The sequence below is a fragment of the Trichosurus vulpecula genome, chromosome 7 (genome assembly GCF_011100635.1).
Source record: "Trichosurus vulpecula isolate mTriVul1 chromosome 7, mTriVul1.pri, whole genome shotgun sequence".
Taxonomy (NCBI): domain Eukaryota; kingdom Metazoa; phylum Chordata; class Mammalia; order Diprotodontia; family Phalangeridae; genus Trichosurus; species Trichosurus vulpecula.
The window spans coordinates 208,470,947-208,484,859 of NC_050579.1; the positions used below are offsets into that span (position 1 = coordinate 208,470,947).

At 37.4% G+C, this 13,913-nt stretch overlaps 1 protein-coding gene across 1 annotated transcript in view; it reads right to left on the bottom strand.

Moving 5' to 3' along the window:
• The window catches only part of COL19A1 (collagen type XIX alpha 1 chain), a 398,183-nt gene that overhangs the window by 332,835 nt on the left and 51,435 nt on the right, over positions 1-13,913 (bottom strand). The gene's annotated exons all lie outside the window — the stretch shown is intronic.

The following is a 13,913-nucleotide window of genomic DNA, read 5'->3' on the forward strand; positions in this document are numbered from 1 at the left end:
GTCCAGTTCTAACATTGAATATGTTCTACACATACACTCATGCAATCACAAAAATATCCACATGGGTCAGACTAATCCTTCAAAGCAGGATAAGCAAATTTTCACATTACTCGAACATTAGGTAGTTTCTAACAATGTCTGGCCACTGTTTCTTCCTCACCCTTCTCAGTAAGTATTTATTATTTGCCAGGAACTATGCTAAGCACTGAGAGTACAAATAAAGGCAAAAACAGCCCCACCATCAAAGAAGACATCTTCAAATGGAGGGGACAATATGTAAATAACTAGGTACATACAATGTACATGAAAGGTAACCTGAGAGGGGAAGGCACCAGAATGTGTGGACAACCAGGAAAGGTCTCTTGCAAAAGGTAGGATTTGAGATGAGTCTTAAATGAAGTCGGGGAAACGAAGGGTTACTAATGAGGATAGAGAAAATTCTTGGAAATATACTGGACTGGAACTATTGAAAAGGGCCAAGTTATGAAGAGATTTAAATTCCAGAGGAAATTTTATTTGATTCCAGAGGCAGCAGGGAGCCACTGGAGTTCATTACATAGGCTGAGGATAGTATTGGACCTACATTTTAGAAAAATCACTATGGCAGCTGAGTGGAGATTGGTTTGGAATAAGGAGAGACTTGAGGCAGTGAGACCAATTAGAAAACTTTTCCAGTGGTCCCAGCGAGAAGGGATGAGGGACTAAACTTGGGTGGTAGACATTCGAGTGAAGAGAAGGGAACATATGTAAGAGATGCTGTGAAAGTCAAAATCACGAGATTTGGCAACAGATTGGATTTGTGGAATGAATGAGTGTGAGGGGTTAAGAATGATACTAAAGCAGTACTCTTGACAATAATAGGAAAGTTTAATAGAGGAAAGGGTTTGGGGGAGAAGATAATGGATTCTGTTTTAGATGTGTTAAGTTTGAAATGTATGTGAGGCATCCATTTTGAGACACCTATAAGGCTCTATGAGACTCAAGAGAGAGACTGGGGCTGGATCTGAGAATCATCTACTTAGAGATAATAATTGAACCAATAGAAGTTGAGTGAAGTGTAGTATTTTTCTCTTTCCTTCTTCCTTCCATTTCTCTTCTTCTTTCTTTCTTTCTTTGTTTTTTTCATTCCTTCCTTCTTTCCTTCCTTCTTTCTTTTTTCTCTTCTTTGAGTCTTCTTATACAAAATGATTAATATGGAAATGTTTTACATGATTGTATATGTATAACCTATATTGGATTGCTTCCTGTCTCAGGAAAGAGGAAGGAGGGGGAGGGATAGAATTTGGAATTTGAAACTTTTTTAAAAAATGTGAAAATTGTTTTAACATGTAATTGGGGAAAATTGAAATCTTATTTTATTTTAAAAAATGAGTTATGAGATCACAACTGTAACAGTAGTGTCACATGCAGCTACTGTGGCTATGTAAGGCCAATAACACCAGCACACAGGAAGGCCCCTTGCACAGGTCCTTTGATATGCTTTTCTAAGGAAAGCAACTTTAAGGGGTTTACAATCTCACGTTGATTAAACATACATATAGGATTCACTTAGTTCAGGGGGAAAAGTCAGCACCCTGAACTTCAGAGAAAACACAAACAGAAATTACAAGCAGAAACTATATAAACAGAGCAAATAAACACAAGTCAACAGAGAGGGCTTCTAGCTGTCTGACCAAGACATTACATACACAGTTACCAGAGAGAGAAGCACCAATATCTGGGTTTTTCAAAGCTGGGGAGCTCCTTAAGGGCTACCCAGCATCTCTATACCAACACTTTTCCAATGAGTGAGCCCACAAAGCCAAACCTCTCCTCCTGCAGTTCTGAGCTACCCTCAGAATATATATATATATGCCTTTTTTCAGGGCCCGAGGGCTTCACACCTCTTGTGACCTAATTAGCAAAAAGGTGTGGGCCTTCCTACAAACAAAGGCAAGGCTCAGTCAAAGGCACTTGTTTGCCTTAATGCTAAGAAGCACTCCAAAAGAAAAAACAGTGAAAAGTCCCACTTTGCTTGGCATTACAACAACGTGAAATGATATAGAGCAAGAAGACAAGAGGGCCCAGGACAGATCCTTGAGGAACATTCAATTTAATGGGTGTGAAATGGATGAAGAGTAGAATGGGAAGTAGCAAGAAGACTGACAGGAGGAAAAGCAGGAAAAAAGTATTCAGGAGGAGAAGGTGGTCAACAGTGTCATATATTGCAGAGCTGTGAAGCAGGATGAGGATTGAAAACAAGCCATGAGATATGATAATTAAGAAATCACTGGAAACTTTGGAGAGGACAGTTTCAGTTAAATGATGAAGTCAGAAGCCAGATTTCAGAGGAATTAGAAGAGAAGGAGAGGGGAGAAAGTGAAGGCATTGAGTGTAAGTAACTTCAAAAAGGAGTCATATAGGTGGGTTGTCAGGATAAACAAACCAATGCCCAATTGCCACTAGGAATCATAAAATCTTAGAGTTGCTGAGGAACTCTGACCACCTAGTTCAACCCATTTAGATCCAAACATTGGTCTATTGTTGCTCCAGGGTTTTGTCTGATCATTACTGTGTTCTCTCGGTTATATGTGTCCCTTGGAAAGACCTATTTGCAAGGCTATCTGCAAGCTGCCTAAGGTCTTAGGCACAGAAAATATGAAAATGTCTCAGCAATGATGAATCTATCAAAAGGTCAGTACCACCTAATATTTGAAAATTCCCTCTGAATCCTTCATTCATCTTTCCAGCATGTCACGAGAGTTTTTAACAGCGGTTTTGTAAAAACTAACAAATATGAACATTTGGGGCTTGGAATTCCTGCTCTAGAGAAAGAAGAATTCCCAGGCAATTAAGGGGTTTTGCAGGAAGAAAACAAGATTGAAGCCTAGAATAAAAAATTAGAACCTAATTGTATTTACATTTCAATCGATAACTAAAAAAAATGATTGTGACACTTTTAAAAACTATTAACTTTCCTCTTGCTTTCATTTTTACTTTCCTGGCTGTTTCCTCTTTGTTGCTAATGGTACAAACAAAACCAAACAAAACCAAAGCCAACAGCAACACCAACAACAAACAACCTGAAAAATCTTGAAAGAGGCAGCAGAATAGAGGTCTCTTTTTGCAAGTCAGGGCAAGAAAAGAATTTTGTTTGGAAGTAGTGGCTTAGTGGCACTGAAAGAAGGAGTCATCCAGGCAAACCTCTGAGTTCCTTGAAAGGAAATAAAAGGGATAACTAGGTAACTGACATGGGATCCAGAAATATGCCAAAGGGTTGGCACTTGCCGGAAAATCCCTGAGTGCTCAGCAGGAAGAGATGAGATGATTTGGGTAAGTCATTTAATCTGCTGTGGCTCCATTGTCTATCTGTAAAATGAGAAGATTGCATTAGATGCCCTCTAATGTTACTTCCAGCTCTATATCTACGATCCTATGAAAAGCAAGGAGAAGAAATGGGAAAAGAAAGGAAGGAGAATGGTTGCTATATGTCACATATACAATTATTACTTTGCCTCAAGAAAATTTCCCCTCCTTATCTCATCTCTCTATTCCCTATGCAATCTCCTCAGCTTCCATTCTCTAGGTTTATATATTCCCCATCTCATAGTTTATGCCCAGATCTTTACCCCATGATGCTCTAGAACTCTCATCTCTCCCTCAGCTCAGGCTGTGTTCAGTATCACACAAGCTATTACTAGCAGCTTGGAACTGGGAGAGTTCTCACTTTCATTATTTAATAGTCATCTAATCTTACCACAAAGATGTCTAGTGAAAGAGAATCCAACCCCTTCCAATCTAGTCATTTTACTTTTGGATCTCTCCAAATACTAGCAAATTTTTCTTTGTATCAAGTCTAAATCTGCCTTTCTTGTCACCTCCAGTTCCTACTTCTGGTCTCTGGGGCTAATAACAAACCTAATAACATCTCCACATGACAATCCTTCAAAGAAATGAAGACAGCCTTCATATCCCCATTAAGTTTTCTCTTCTTCAGGCTAAGCATCCCCAGTTCCTTGAGTTTCTCAGATGAGATTAACCAGAATGGACCTCTCTGGGAAACATAGGATTGAGAGGTCCACAACCTGAAATCCTCAGCAAGCAAGCACCTTACCCTAGAACATACATTCACCACCATGGTCCAGCAGCCTTTTGACCCTGGAAGCTCCTACCATCCCTACATCCCCTTCCTTTGATTGGTCAATTCCTCCCAGAACTTCCATTTTAAGGAAGGCCCAATCCAGTTGTGTTGGCTCCCTCATTCCTCTCTTCAGGTTTCTCCATCCCCCTGTTTTTCAGCTTCTTTTTATGCATTGTCTTTCCTCACCAAAACCTAAGCTCCTTGAAGAGAGAGACCGTCTTTCTTTTTAGTTCTATTTCTATTTGTAGCCACAGTGCCTGGCACATAGTAAATACATAATGCATGCTTGTCTTGACTTGACTGCTGTTCATGTGACAGGATAATGTGAGGCCTTTCCTCATCCTGACCATCCTTCTCTTGATACTCTCTGGCTTATCCATGTCCTCTTTATGCTTCCCCCAGGGGATCTGAAAGTGGCAAAAGAGTTTAGAGGGCATCTAAAAAGCTCGGTGTAGTGGACAGAGCACTAGACAGCATCAGATAGAACTGAGTGTAAATTTTGTTTCACAACTGTACTAGCTGTGAGCCCTTGAACAAGTCTCTTAACCAGGGATGGGGAACCTGCAGCCTCAAGGCCACATGTGGCCCTCTAGGTCAATTGTGGCCCTTTGACTTTGGATTCAATCCTCAAGTGTGGCCACATGTGGTATTGAGACCACAGGTTCCCCACTCCTGCTCTCAACCTTTTTCAACCTCAGGTTCCTCATCTATAAATTGGGGATAATAATAGCACATACTTCATAGGGTTGTTGTGAGGACCAAATGAGATAATATACGTAAAGTGCTTTTTCAACCTTAAAGCACTATATAAAAATTATGCAGTAGTGGTAAGAGGAGGAGAAGCAGTAGTGACTGTATCTGAATATAAATCTGCTCCACACCATTAGTGACAAGTGGTCTTTACATGAAGAACCACAGTGACAGGGAACTCACTGTCAGCCAAAGTAGTCAATTTCACTTTGAGATACCTCTAATTTGGGGGGGGGGGCGGGGAGAGAGTTTTTCCTGTATCAAGCCCTAAATCTTTCTTTTGGCAATTTCTACCCCCAGAACCTTAGCACCTCTTCTCATCTACCCCACTAATGCCTACTGACCCACCTCATAGATGCAAGAAAACCAAATATATGAAGTATTAAGCAAAAGCACCTAGGTAAATCTTAACCTAATAAGTGCATCTATAGCAAGCATGCTTGCTTATAGAGTTTGGAGGTTAGTTCAGGAGTAAGAGTTAAGTCAGAAATCCAGTCCAGGTAGAAACTTAATGGTAATTTTATTCTTTGTTTTGCCATAAAAGCCCTCATGAGCTAATGACCACACAAGTGAAAGTGTAAGTGTTGGGGCACTGATGATTTATAGGTTAATAATTCAGAGTCAAGCCAAGGCCATTATGACAGTAGGTCCCTGTCTCTATGAGAACAGATGTACAAAATCAACCATGAGATAATAATACTCTCTGTTCTTTTCTTTTTCTCCCTCTTTTGCTCCCTAAACAAATCACAATGCTCACAGTTCCCAGAGCATCCTGTAGATATAGGACTGAAGGTAACTTTGGTTTCCCCTTAAATTACTGCCCTAGAATCACTCAAAGTCAAGAAAACAGGTGAAACATCACTGACACACAGGGAAAATGGCACTTTTCTGAATTCAAAGGAAAAACTGGGAAGACACTGTTGCTGTACTCCCCACCTGCCCTTAACACACACCTAATACACATGTCACAAATGGACATGACGGATAATGGAGGCCCATATCCAAACTCCCAAACCTGAAGCATCCCCTATCTCTTAATTCTCCTGGGGCTTCAGCCAGTTGCAAAGAATATGCTTCTCTATATCTCATTGGACTATGTAACTGTCTTTATGTGTCAGCATGCTTTTTCCTTTCTTAGCATAGATGCTGATATACTGCAAAATTACTCCTTTAGAGAGGAGAGTTGTCACTAAATATAGAAAGGAAAAGGGGGAAAGAACATGATCATTTCTCTTTCATTTGAAGAAAAATCCTAGGAACCTAGAAAATAGCACTAGTTCACAGGCTGTCAAATATGCAAAGACATCTAATAATAACCTCCTCTTCCCCAGGCTCAATGTTTTCTGTTTTTTCTACTGATCCTCATTTGGCATGATCTTCAGCCCTCTCACTACTCTGTTCTTCTCCAGGCTAAACATCTCTATGTGTGACATAGTTTTGATTCCCTTCCTTTCAAGGGAATCTGAAACAGCAGGATAATGGCCATTCTTGCAAACATCAATCCAAAAGTTCTATTTCTCTCTGATTTAATCTGTTGCCTATAGATAGCCCCTGAGTCAGACAGAGGTTGTTTCAGTCCATGGGGCTTTATATATATAGCTGTGGTTCTCAAAATGTTTTGCTCACTATGCAGTCTGGGAGACTCAGAAGACTGTCACATGAGTTTACAAGATCCATACAATATGGGGCACCCAAAAATTCAGGACATACTAATGTATCCTGGCATACTCTTTGAGAACCATTGGACTACAGATTTTTTTTTTCTGTACTGAGTTCAGGTATGCTAACATTAATACCCTCCTTTATGTTATCTATTGTCTCTTATTTTGCAGGTTGGATATAGAGACTGAAGTAAGGCTTAATTACATTACACAAGATAGGACAAACCCCATTAGTTCATCATTAGACTGTGAGCTGCTTGAGAGCATGGACTGCCTTTAATCTTTCTTTCAGAGTTGATATATAATGAATATTATTGACTGACCCTTTTAAATTACCTAATTCCAATATGGTCAGTGAAGAACATAGAGAAATCATTGAATGTTAGAACTAGAAATCATCATTAATAAATTAGCCAAACAACCAAGAAACATTTATTAAATACCCACTACAAGTACTGTGCTCCTACTAGGAGTACAAAGGCAAAACAGAAATATTCCCTCTTTCAAGGAACCTACATTCTATCTCACATATTAGTGCAGCAATAGACTCTATTTTATGGGTTTTTTCTTCTTGTCTATTCCCCTTTTGTGCCCCTGCTCTTTTTAATACCACCTTTGAGATTCTAGCCTCCAGAACCAGTGAACAGTGAGATTTGGTGAGGAATAACAAGGGGAGGGTCATTTCATACTACACCAAGATCTATATTGTTTAATCCCATTTTTATTGGGTTCAGGGGGGGTAATTTTTTCAAGTAATGAGTATTTTAGTTAATCTTCCTACTACCTCCCATTGAGCAAATTAATATTTTTTAGAATACACAATAAACATTTTAAAATCCCTTCATACATACCTACATAGTCCAGTCCAACAAAAAAATTTACTACATTAGCCCTGTACTAAAATTGTGTGTGTGTGTGTGTGTGTGTGTATGTGTGTTCCTGCATTTTAAATTCATTACTTCCCAGGAAGTAGATGGTATGTTTCATCTTCATTCTTTTATAGACATGGCTTAGCACTGAGCTGATGACATTTCTAAAGTCTTTCAAAGTTATTTTTCTCTCTATGGTTGTTATTATTGTATGCATTTCTGCCCTAGTTCTGCTCACTTCACTCTGCATCAGTCCACAGAAGTCTTTCTAGTTCCTTTTGAAATTGACCAATTTGTCATTTCTTTTGGCACATACAGAGCATGGGCAACCCCTCCTGCTTAGTTAGGAAGGAAAACTCCCCAGAGCAACTGGGGAGGCTCTGTCAACTGGTATGTAGACACAGCAGTTTCCCATACAGAAAACCCTAGAGATGGGGTTGACCACAATGAAAGCCTAATCCCAAAGATCTTTTACTCTAAATGGCTCATATGTTGCTTCTTGTCATTCAAGAAATTTTCCATTTAGATCAGAGATCACATATTCATGTAGGAAGCTCTGTCATAGTCATGGTCTGTCCTGTCCTGTTTAGGATTCTACCCTAGGCAAGCTTCAAGGAACAGTAAAGGAGAAGAAGTTCTTACGAATTAGTCGCTAGAGACTTATTGGTATACAGGAGTCTAGGTAAATCAAAGCTTACATGAATACAAATATGTAAGTGAACTCATAATCCTATTTTAACATAGGAATGTATGTAAATTAATATGTATCACCAAATGATAATTCATCCTGAATTAATTAACTTAAATCACTTTGGTTTTCAGTTGGGAATCAGTATTAGACAATTCCTTTATAGACATTTTATTTATTCAAATTAAGCTCCCACAATATTATATCTCCAGGTTGATACTATTATATTAGGAATTTTCTCCACATCATCACTAATATTATAACTACTGATCACTGAAATTTATGTAGAACTTTTAAGATATACAAAGCATTTCATATACATTGTTTCTGCATCCTCTCCTCTTATGCCTCTCTCCTCTCTGAGTTTTCATGATTCAGCTGTCCCTGATTCTTCTCCTACCTTTCTGACTCTTCATTTCTGGTCTCTTTTTCTGTCTCATAATCCATATCACATCTTTTAGATAGCCCCAAAGCTCTGCTCTGGACCTTCTCTCTCTACTCTCCTGTGACTTGATCAGCTCCCTTGGTTTTAATGTAAAGGACTCACAGATTTGTACATTCAGATCTCTCTCCTGTGCTCCATTTGTAGCTGGATGTCCTATGGACACCTCAAAATGAACATGTCCAAAACATAACTCATTTTCTTTTTCCCAGAACCTTCCTCTCTAGTGAACTTTCTTATTTTTGTTGAGGGTACCACTTTCTGTTAGTCTGTTCAGTTTTTAACTTCATCATTGTTCTCACCTTCTCACTCTTCCTTAAATCACATATCCAATCAGATGCCAAATCTTTTAGTCCTACCTACATGAAGTATCTCCAATCTGACATCCCTCTGGTTCTCATGGTTATCACTTTAGTTCAGGCCTTCATTATCTTTTACTTGAACTATTGGGGGCCATCTCTAGTCATCCTGATTTATATCTTTCCACTGGACCCAAATGGTTTCAGGAGAGAAAGTGAGGCTAGTGAATTTGCACAGCCCTCCCTCACTTAAATCCAATTCACTTGCATGTCATGGCATCACCTTCCTGATGTCATGGTCCTCTTCAAGAACAAAGGACAAAAAACCAACAACCTGAACTATTACATAGAATTGGTTTCCCTGCCTCAAAGCTTTCCCTTCTTCAGTATACCCTCCACTCAACTGTTTAAGTTATTTTCCTTAAGTGTGGGTTTGACCATGTCATTCTCTTATCCAATAAACTTTACTCTGTCCCCATTTTCTCCAAGATCAATTATAAATTCTCTTTTTGGCTCTGAAAGCCCTCAATGATCTGGCTGCAAACTATATTTCCAAACTCATTATATATTATTCCCCTTTCTCTACTGTATGATCTAGTCAAACTGACCTTTTCTCTATTCCTTGCAAACACATTCCATCTCTGTTCCCTTTGCCTTTCCAATGACCATCCTACATTCCTAGAATGCACTCTCTCCTCACCTCTGCCTCATAGAATCCCTCACTTTTCTTAAGATACAGCTTACGAAGCACCTTTAACAGGAAGGCTTTTCTGATACCCCCTCCCTAGCTGCAGATTTCTTTCCTCCTTAACAACCTTGTATTAAACTAACTTATATTTATTCTGTAGATACTTACATATGTACATGTTCCCCATGTACATGTGTGCCAGAGATTATTTAATTTTTGTATGTCCATATGTATAGGCTGCTAGAGGTTCAGTGGTCAAGCACTGGGGCTGGAGTCAGGAAAACCTGTGTTCAGTGAGGGCTCACACACTTACTAGCTGTGTGACCCCTGACACATAACTTAACTTTTGTCTGACTCAATTTTCTCAACTGCAAAATGGAGATAGCAATAACCCTACCTCCCAGGGTTGTTTCCTTCCTTCCCATATCTTAGCACAAAGTCATTGATTATCTTACTTTTCAGAAATTTGTACCTGTATTCTCAGCCTCATCTCTAACTTCCTCAAGGGTGCACAATTTTTACTATTTCTTCTATTTCTCATGTTATGTTATTAATGCATTTAATTCCTTTTCAAATTAAACTTATCATACAACTACAAGCACAGAGAAATTAAGTTTTGTTTACACTAAAACGCCACATCTGATATGCTATATGATTTTATATTATTCTGCTCAATGTTCATTAGTAATTTTTCTAATTATTAAAACTCATTAGTCCACTAGAATTTAAAGGTTAGTTTCATTCATAGTAAGACAAAATTCTAAACAGATCAACTTGCTTCACATTGCATTTTAATCCAAATATAAGAATATGGAGTAGCAAGACTTTATAAGGACCTTAATAATAATGATATATAGATAGATGATGGATAGATAAATGATAGAGTACTTATAAAGCACCTACTATGCACCAGGCGTTGTGCTAAGGCTTTAGGCTTTTTTATAGGTTCTAGATATACTTTGCAAAATTACCACAAGACTTTCATTCACACTCTGGATTTTTAAAATATTTAAAGATCATCTATTCCAACTCTTATCATTTTATAGACAATGAAAGAGTATCTAAGATATTAAGCAATTTTCCCAAGGTCATGACTAGTTAGCAGCAGAATTGGGACTTGAAACCAGGTCTCCTGACTCCTCCTTTGAGTATTGGTATCTTTTATTTTTGTTTCTTCCCACTACATCATGCTTCATTATGATTTTGTGTCTATTCACATACCAAAATAACCTACCTTTTCCCCAGGAATTCCAGGGACTCCATATTCTCCTTTGATACCAACTGCACCCTAAAATTGAGAAATTTTAAAGCTTTGTAAATATTTTTGACAAAGATAATATGGTACTTCACAGATGAATTACTTCTTAGTTTAAATTCTTCATTCAAACTAACCCTCATCCAGCCCTTAAATTATGATAAGAGGTTCCCAAAGTCAGTAATTTTCCATTGATGCTTTGTTATCTTCTAGCTCTTTGGAAGGGGAGGGGAAAAAAATAACTCAACTATCATCCTCCCAATTCCAGCCCCAATCATAAAAAGAGGTCTTAGAAGAAACATATGACTATAAATTGGAGAAATGGAGGGGAAAAGTGTAAAAAAAATTTCTAGAAAATTACCACAACAATAGAACCCAATTTCCCAAAACTTTGAGTTCTAAAACCATGAAAATGAACTGCTCTTTTGCAAAGCCAATGAAACTTTCTAACTATGAAATGGGAGAGGATAATATTACAAGTCTTATAGAACTGAGAAAGTAATTTCGTTGCTAAGTAATTTGGTTGCCAACTACAATTGCTAAGCAAATGAAATGAATAGATTAAGAAAAATTATAATAACCAAGTTTGAATGAAGGAAAAGTATTAATTATTATTTCAAATCATATCAGGGTGAGTTCTGGTCTGACAGAGCAGGCATTCATAGGATGGTCATGGTAAGAGGCTACTGAAGTAGAACCTCAATTACAACTCTATATTCAAATACAAGTATTCAAACTTTTTTCCATGAGAGGTTATTAAGATTAATGAATAAATAAGTAGATCACATTAATGGAGTGACATAGAATGGATGGGAAGACAAAGAACAAACAATGAACATAAATCTGTCCCAAAGATAATGATTTTAGTTTAAACATTTTTTGACACATTTGTTCACAAAGGGCAACAGAAAGATACACTTGGGTCATAGGTGTACTATATAGCATACCAGTGAATGAAAAATGAGGTAGAAAACATCATGAAATCCATGTGACTAGGAAATGAGTTGGGCTGGTCAAGTACCAAAAGTATGGCATGATAGATAGTCTCAGTATTGCAGTGGTACTCATAAAATACCTTTGTTTCATAAAAAAAGGCTTCCAGAGCAGTAGATAGATCTCTTAGGAGGGATTTATGGGAGTGCATGGATAAGAATCACATCAGATGAGAGGAAATGGATGACTTTTGATGTGTACCAACAGATGGGTTTCTCACATCCTTGACATCACAGATACACTGGAATATCATTCGCAACATGAATTTAAAAATAATGACATTCTAATAGAAATAAGAAAACTTTTTAAAACTGAAAAATGGTAGTAGTATGATGATTTTTTAAAGCAATATCATAATGTGTGGCAATATTATATATTGCCACAGAGAGGACTTGAGCATAAAACTCATTTGCTTTTGGAACTAGCATTAAAAAAATTGTCCACCTTGTACCTCTTGGCAGACTCACTTGGTTAAATCATGGTTAGAAGGAACTAGAATTTCTCAGTTTCTCAAAACAAAAGCTAGTAGAGGGCAAAAACTTTGTTCTCTGACTACTCTAGATGATATTTCTCTCATAATTATAAATGGTTATAAAATTAAATTAAATAATGCTTAAATAGAAACATAAACAGCTGTTTATGTAGATACCAACTTACACAAAGACTGTCAGGACAGAAGGTCTTCAGGCATTATGTAGCAAGTGGAAAAAAAAGAAATGGAAATTTATATCATTCTGAAAGAGGCCTGAATGTTTATTATCAAATTCTACATTATTCCTAATTAGCAGGTTCCCAAAACATCAGTTGCCATTTAAGAGCAGTAACTCAAATCTTATAAAAGGATAAGCAAAATAATAATAATAATAATAATAATACCTCACACTGATCCTGTTATTATTAATGTGATTTAAATTCATTGAATAATAATAGTAATGAACTGTGCTTGTTGTCATTTTAAAGTTTGCAAATATATTACATACATTTTCTCAGGTGAGCCTCACAAAAACCTCGTAACATAAGCACTACAGGTATTGTTATCCTTATTTATAGATGAGGAAACTAAAGCTCAGAAAGGTTAAGTGATTTTTCCAGGGTCACACATAGCTAATGAGGACTGAACTCATTTTCCTAATTCCACTTCCAGTACTCTATCCTCTATGTCACACTGCCTCCTTACTAAAGAAAGCAAATATTTTGTACACTGATACTCATTCTCTAAAAAAGTCTATGTCTCAGGCATGGTTCATATATGAAATATGCAGCTGCCACAGTGGTCTTTTCCATGAAAAGGCCTATAAATTACAATATAATGGTTGCACTAATTAGTAGGACTCAAAAATTTCATTGAGTAAAATATCTAATCAATGGTAGATTCTTTATTATTAATAACCATCAGTCAATAGCAATTTATTAAATTTCTACTATGCACTCAGCACTATGCTAGATCCTGGAGATATAAAAGCAAAAAAGAGAAATAGTCCCTTCCCTCCAGGAGTTCATATTCCCTCAAGAGGGACAAACTGTACATCTATAAGAATAAACAAAATGAATACATACATAAGATTAATATTTGTATATTTATAAGGCACATTCCTCACAACTACCCTATGAGGTAAGTAGTAAAATTAGTATTCCCATTTTACATGCAAGACAGAATATTAAATGTCAAGTCAAATTCCATACCAATGGTATACAATTAGTAAGTGCTAGAACTGGGACTAGAACATTTTTCTTTGGACTCCAGGTCTAGTGCTCCTTCTATTACTATACATGGGTCCCAAGTCAGGTTTACTTTATTTTTGATAGCCTTTACTAGCATCGAATCATTTGTAGGATGGAAATCACTGTAAGAACATTTCTTGGCATATTATTTTTTGACCAGGTCTGTGATTTTATTGCTACAGGGAGCCCTTAATGAAGAAACTCTTTCAACCAACATAGCTCTAACAGTCAGTCAACAAGCATTTAAGTTTGGATCATGTGCCAAACACTGTGCTAGGTGCTAAAGATACCAAGACAAAAGTGAAACATCATTCTTCAAGGAGCTTATATTTTGTTGAGGGAGTATAAGGTCAATCTGTAAGTGAAACATCTTTCCCACCCATTGAATAAGCCTCAGGTGGGGCCAACAAAGGGAGGCCTGATTAA